The sequence below is a fragment of the Triticum aestivum genome, chromosome 2B (genome assembly GCF_018294505.1).
Source record: "Triticum aestivum cultivar Chinese Spring chromosome 2B, IWGSC CS RefSeq v2.1, whole genome shotgun sequence".
NCBI lineage: Eukaryota > Viridiplantae > Streptophyta > Magnoliopsida > Poales > Poaceae > Triticum > Triticum aestivum.
The window spans coordinates 175,020,989-175,028,046 of NC_057798.1; the positions used below are offsets into that span (position 1 = coordinate 175,020,989).

At 60.5% G+C, this 7,058-nt stretch overlaps 1 pseudogene; it reads right to left on the reverse strand.

Annotated features, from left to right (window-relative positions):
• Positions 1-351: 351 nt before the first annotated feature.
• LOC123040981 (uncharacterized) lies at positions 352-6,803 on the reverse strand (annotated as a pseudogene).
• Positions 6,804-7,058: the final 255 nt, after the last annotated feature.

Below are 7,058 nucleotides of genomic sequence, written 5' to 3' on the forward strand. Positions count from 1 at the left end.
TTGAATATGCACCTCTATGCCGATAAAGCCAAAGAGTGCACAACTTAAAACCATCTTGAAAATCGATCTCTCTACCTCCTGGCACTGACACCCACCTTAGCCGTGCGTGTGACCTCGTCCTCCCGTGCGCTACCACCTACTTATGCCACAAAGTCGGCGCTCGCTAACTTGAGAAACAAAACAATAATTTAGCATTGATCATCCGTTTCAAAAAATATTAGCATTGATCATGTTTATGGGCCAAATTCATAGCACACCTTCAAGTAAGTACTCCCTCTGAATTTAAAGTAAAATCACGATATGTATTATGGATCGAAGGGAGTACTATTCATAGCATGATTTGACTGCTTTTTTCTTGACTTCTGACATTTTGCAACAGCAGACCACGAACTCACACGCAGAACAGTGACATGGACCGACAAGCGCATGCTGCAGCAACATACTGCTATGTGCTGAGCTAAACGGTGCAAACACGCACAACCATAATTATAAAGTGCCGTACAGATGTAAGAGGATTATTCACTAGTGCAGTTGAAGTTAACCAGATAAATTGACCGCTAACATAGCGGCCTTCTTCTTGTTGTTGTTCAGTGAATCGTGCGGCAACTAGCAGTCCTGGCGGATGATAAACCCGACCACGGTGGCAACCATGCTGCCCACTGTCACGAGTATCGTTACCCAGGCCGGGATGCAGGAGTGCAGCCAGTCGATATAGCCGCCGGACGGCTTGCACGCACCAGCTCGCTCGTCGCCGCCATCCAGCTTCTGTCGCAGGTGGTTCGGCAGCAGCACGGCGTCGACGATGTACACGGCGAGGGGGGCTTCTTCGGACACCGTCTTGGTCACCCTGACCCCAGCGCCGCTCGCGCACGACGGCCACAGCCGCACCGTGTCCCCGTCGCCGCGGATGGTGACGGCGTGGCTCTTGTTTGTGGCCGCGTCGGTGGCCAGTGTTAGCCTAATCCTGCCGCACCCTGCTGTTTCTTTCTGTCAGTTTTGTCAGGTTCAGAATAACGCTGCAGAGGCAGCTGTAGCTAGGTTTCAGTTAATTCAGTTAGCGTTGATTTCGCTTGTTAGTTGGCTAGCGCCGCAAGACGTGTTCTGTGCGATCTGCGGCGACGTAGTAGGAGTGGCGAGTGCGCTCGAGGTCGTGGGATGGCACGATCTGGTAGCCTGAGCGAGTATCGCTGCATGTTAGTTTCATTCCCTGAATAAAAGGATCAAGAACCAGAAAAGCTGCAACAGTTCAGCAGCGCAAAACCTTGTCGAGCCTCTTGAGTTCAGTCCACGGCTTCAGCCAAAACAACTACAATTGGCATCAGAGCCTTCAAAGATCCATGGCTGGAGGGCGTGGGGCGCGGCATGGCACCGGCGGCGCCGTTCTGCAAACCGGCGCCGGGAGCGAGCAGCAAGGCGACGGCGATGGCGTCCAGCAGTGCGCAGGTGGGAGCGAGCAGCGGGACGACGGCACGCAACGCCTCGGCTCCAAGTCACCGACGCGCCATCGCAGGGTGTCGCACTCGCCTCCGCCGCGTCGTGGACGGCATGTGATCTGGTGGTGCGCGAGCGAGTGGTGAGGGAGAGCGGCGGCTCTGCCCAATATCCGACACTCACTCGCACCAACTACGTCGACTGGGCCATGGTGATGCGCGTGCAACTGCAGGCTCAGGGCCTGTGGGAGGCCGTGGAGTACGGCGACGGCGACCGCGACGATCGCGCCGCGCTGGCCGCGCTGCTCCGCGCGGTGCCTCCGGAGATGATCCGCGCCCTCGCTGGCAAGGACTCGGCCAAGGAGGCGTGGGACACTTTGCGCATGATGCGCATGGGTAGCGAGCGCGTCCGGGAGGCCAGGGCGCAGACTCGTCGACGCGAGTTTGAAGAAATCCACTTCCGTGATGGTGAGTCCATTGAGGATTTTTCCCTGCGCCTAACTGCTATCGTGAACGAGCTGGAGCTGCTAAGTGACCCTGTGTCGGAGTACCGCGCCGTGTTGAAGTTTCTCCGCGCGGTGCCTCGCAAGTTCAGGCAGATGGCCATGGCGATCGAGGCCTTTGTCGACCTGCACACCCTCTCTATTGAGGAGCTGTGCGGGCGCCTGCGCTCCGTTGAAGAGAGCTACGCTCTGGATGACGTCGATCGCGGCGTAGGTGAACTCCTCCTCACTGAGAGGGAGTGGCACGCACGCCTACAGCATCAAGGCCAGGGCTCGTCATCATCGGGCAACAAGGGCGGCAAGGCTCTCTCCGGGCCACGTTCACACATCGGCGAGCGCCCCAGCGGGCGCGGCGACGGCGGCAAGAGGCCCGCCGGAGGGAAACGGAAGGGCAAGTGCCGGTACTGTAACATTCCTGGCCACTGGGCCAGGGAGTGCAGGAGGGCAGAGCGCGATCGCCAGAACCAGGGCGAAGCCGCGAACCTGGCCGAGGCGGATGTGGAGCCCCCCGCGCTCCTGCTGGCCACCGTCGAAGAGGGGGAACACCCGATCCAGGCTACGGGCACGACGGACAAGGTGCAGGCGGCGCCAGTTCGTGCCCAGGCAGTCTACCTCAACGAAGAGCGGGTGGTTCCGTTCACCACTGGAGCGCGCGGTGTCTGGTACCTTGATACCGGCGCCAGCAGCCATATGACCGGGGCGCGCGACGCGTTCATCAGCCTCGACGACACCGTGCACGGCTCCGTGCGGTTTGGGGACGGCACCCTCGTCACGATCAAGGGCAAGGGGAACATCATGTTCCGGTGCGCGAACGGCAACCAGCGCGTACTTGCGGACGTGTACTACATCCCCAAGCTACGGGCCAACATCATCTCCCTCGGGCAGCTTGACGAGAAGGGTTGCAGGTCCGTGATCGAGGACGGACACCTGTGCGTGTACGATCAGCAGCGGCAACTCCTCGTCCGCGTCAAACGCACGGCGAACCGGCTGTACGTGTTGCGGCTGGACCTGGCCATGCCAGTCTGCCTGGTGGCCAAGCTGGACGAGCCCGCATGGCTGTGGCACGCACGGCTCGGGCACCTACACTTCCGGGCGGTGAAGGCCATGTCCACGAAAGGCATGGTGCGAGGGATGCCACAGGTCGACCACGTCGACGAGATCTGCGACGGCTGCACTCTCGGGAAGCAGCATCGCCTGGCGTTCCCGCGCGCGAGCCCACACCGATCGGAGCGCGCTCTGGACCTCGTCCACACCGACCTCTGCGGCCCGATAAGACCAGCTACAGCGGGCGGTAATCAGTACTTCCTGTTAGTAGTTGATGACTATAGCAGATATATGTGGCTTGAGGTCCTCAGGTCCAAGGACGAGGCGTTTTCCCGTTTCAAGAAGATCCAAGCGCTCGCAGAGGCGAAGCAGAGCTGTCGGCTGCGGGCGTTCCGCTCGGACAGGGGAGGCGAGTTCAACTCCGGTGAGTTCAAGGCCCACTGTGAGAAGAACGGCATCGCACACCACACCACCGCGCCCTACTCACCGCAGCAGAACGGCGTCGTCGAGCGCCGCAATCAGACGGTGGTGGAGATGGCCCGGTGCATGCTGAAAGGCATGGGCATGCCGGCCATGTTCTGGGGCGAGGCGGTCAAGTGCGCCGTCTACATCCTCAACCGAGCTCCAACCAGGAGCCTCAACGGCGTGACGCCGTACGAAGCCTGGAACAAGAGAAGCCCCACGGTCGAACACCTGCGCACGTTCGGCTGTGTGGCTCACATGAAGAAGATAGGGCCCGGAGTGACAAAGCTCTCCGATCGCTCTGTGCTCACCGTGTTCGTCGGGTACGAGGAGGGCTCGAAGGCCTATCGGGTGTATGACCCGGTGGCAAAGCGGGTGCACGTCACACGCGACCTGGTGTTCGAGGAACGGCGCGCGTGGCCATGGACAGCTGACGCCGGCTCTGCAAACGGTGGCGAGCCACCATCACCGTCCTTCTCAGTGACTTACAACACCGCGACGGGAGAGCAGCTGGTCGACGCCGGCGACATGGGCGGGAGCTCAGGACCGCCCGATGACCTCGGGAACTCATCGCCGGCGGCTGCCATGCCAACGATCGCCACGCCCTCGCCAATAGGAGACCGGCGCACTCCTCGCTCACACGACAGTGCTCTGGACGCCGCTGTTGACGCGGACGCGGTCCAGAGGTACAGGCGCCTTACCAGTGTGTACAACACCACCGAGCCCATGCCCACTCCACCAGAGGCGCCCGATCCAGCGTTCGACGACGATGAACACGAGATGCTGTGCCTCGCCACGGCAGATGAGCCAGTGTGCGTCGACGAGGCGCTGTCCTCCCCCGAGTGGAGGGCAGCAACGGAGGAGGAGATGAAGGCCATCGCTGACAACAACACTTGGACACCCGCGGCGCCGCCCACTGGGTCACGAGCGATCGGGTTGAAGTGGGTCTTCAAGCTGAAGAAAGACGCCGACGGGAACGTGGTGAAGCACAAGGCCAGGCTTGTCGTCAAGGGGTACGCCCAGCGCCAGGGGGTGGACTTCGACGAGGTATTCGCACCAGTGGCTCGGATGGAGACGGTGCGCGTACTGATCGCGCTCGCCGCGCACGCCGGCTGGTCAGTCCACCACATGGACGTCAAGTCGGCCTTCCTAAATGGCGATCTTGCGGAGGAGGTCTTCGTCCACCAGCCAGAGGGGTTCATCAACAAGGACAACCCGCACGGCGTCCTCAAGCTCAGCAAGGCGTTGTATGGGCTGCGACAGGCGCCACGAGCATGGTACGCGAAGCTTGACGCATCACTCTGTGAGCTCGGTTTTGAGCGCAGTCCCCTGGAGCATGCCGTGTACATACGCGGCAACAAGACCTCATTTCTGCTGGTGGGCGTCTACGTTGATGACCTGATCATCACGGGGACAGACGGCGATGACATTGCAGCGTTCAAGACCGAGATGCAGTGCTTGTTCAAGATGAGTGACCTTGGGCTGTTGTCATACTATCTTGGGATTGAGGTAAAGCAGGAGCATGGTGGGATCACCCTCTGCCAGCGTGGCTATTCCGAGAAGGTGCTTGAGCGCGCCGGCATGGCCGGGTGCAACCCGAGCCAAACTCCCATGGAGGTGAGGCTCAAGCTAAGCAAGGAGGATGGGGCACCGCCGGCGGACGCAACTGAATACCGCAGCATCATAGGTTGCCTGCGCTACCTCGTCAACACACGGCCCGACATCGCTCTGGCCGTCGGAGTGACTAGCCGATACATGGAGGCGCCTAGCACGCGCCATTGGACCGCGGTGAAGCAGATCCTCAGGTACATCCGGGGCACCTTGCACTATGGGTGCAGCTACAAGAAGGGCTCCGGCGCTCCGTCACTCGTCGGCTTCAGCGACAGTGACCATGGCGGCGACGTGGACGACCGCAAGAGCACATCCGGCGTGGTGTTCTTCCTCAGTGGGAGCATAGTCACCTGGACATCACAGAAGCAAAAGGTGGTGGCAACTTCGTCCTGCGAGGCGGAGTACGTGGCCGCGGCGGCGGCAACATGCCAGGGGGTGTGGCTCAGCCGCCTCCTGGCCGATCTGACAGGGCGGTCGGTCGAGAAGTTTCAGCTGTACATCGACAACAAATCCGCGATCGCCCTGAGCAAGAACCCAGTGCACCATGATCGGAGCAAACACATCGACATCAAGTACCACTTCATTCGTCAGTGCTTAGAAGAGAACAAGCTTGATGTTGATCATGTCAGCACCGATGAACAGCTCGCTGATATTCTCACCAAGGCGCTGGGGAAGATCAAGTTCGTGGAGATGCGAGCGAAGATTGGTGTGGCAGGCTTAAGGGGGTGAATTGTTAGCCTAATCCTGCCGCACCCTGCTGTTTCTTTCTGTCAGTTTTGTCAGGTTCAGAATAACGCTGCAGAGGCAGCTGTAGCTAGGTTTCAGTTAATTCAGTTAGCGTTGATTTCGCTTGTTAGTTGGCTAGCGCCGCAAGACGCGTTCTGTGCGATCTGCGGCGACGTAGTAGGAGTGGCGAGTGCGCTCGAGGTCGTGGGATGGCACGATCTGGTAGCCTGAGCGAGTATCGCTGCATGTTAGTTTCATTCCCTGAATAAAAGGATCAAGAACCAGAAAAGCTGCAACAGTTCAGCAGCGCAAAACCTTGTCGAGCCTCTTGAGTTCAGTCCACGGCTTCAGCCAAAACAACTACAGCCAGCGAGCTCACCGACACCCAGTCGAACGCCCGGAACTGCTCCCTCCGGTAGCACGTCGCCGCGCCGTGGTGAAGCAGGACGGCGAGCTGGTCGTCGGCGCTCAGGCTGTCGAACTTGGGCATGAACGTCGCCACCGCGAGGTCGTCGGGGCAGAAGACAGTGAGCCCGCGGCCGCGTCCGTCGAGGAGGCGCTACTGGAAGATCTCGCCCGTGTTCGCCTTCGCGGCGAGGAGGCCCGCGAACCTCGCGCATCCGTTGGCGGACATAACGTCCATGAACACCTGATGCTTCGGCGCGTCGGACGCGTGCCCACGGCCCGAGCCGTCGATGCCTCGGAACTCGAGCCGAGGCGCCTCGTCGTCGTCCGTGGAGACACGGGCCATGGACACCGGCTCCTCCGGTGCGACGGACGCGTGCCCACGGCCCGAGTCGTCGATGCCACGGAACTCGAGTAGGGGCGTTTCGCCCGCCTCGTCGTCGTCAGTGGCGATAATAACGTCCATGACCACCGGCTCCTCCGGCCCGACGGACGCGTGCCCACGGCCCGGGTCGTCGATGCCTCGGAGCTCGAGCCGGGGAAGCCACGCCTCGTCGTTGCCGCCCGCTGCAGCCCCCCCAGAGACGACGAGCAGAAGAACGAGCAGAAATGGCGCGGCCATCACGCGCGACACGAGCTAGCTAAGAGGGCGTGAAATGCACGGTGCAGTGTAGGGGGTGCGGGAGTATTTATACAGGGTGACGGTCTGACGGAGGCCACCAGGGTAAAGGAACTGCGAGGTAAGGGCATGAGCAATGGGGGCAGCGGCAGCTGCTGCCCCCGATGCATCCAGCTAGGTATGGGAAAAATGAGTTCTTCGTCACATGATCAAAAGTTCATGCCAACCATACTGTGGACCCTACTGTTATCATCTTTT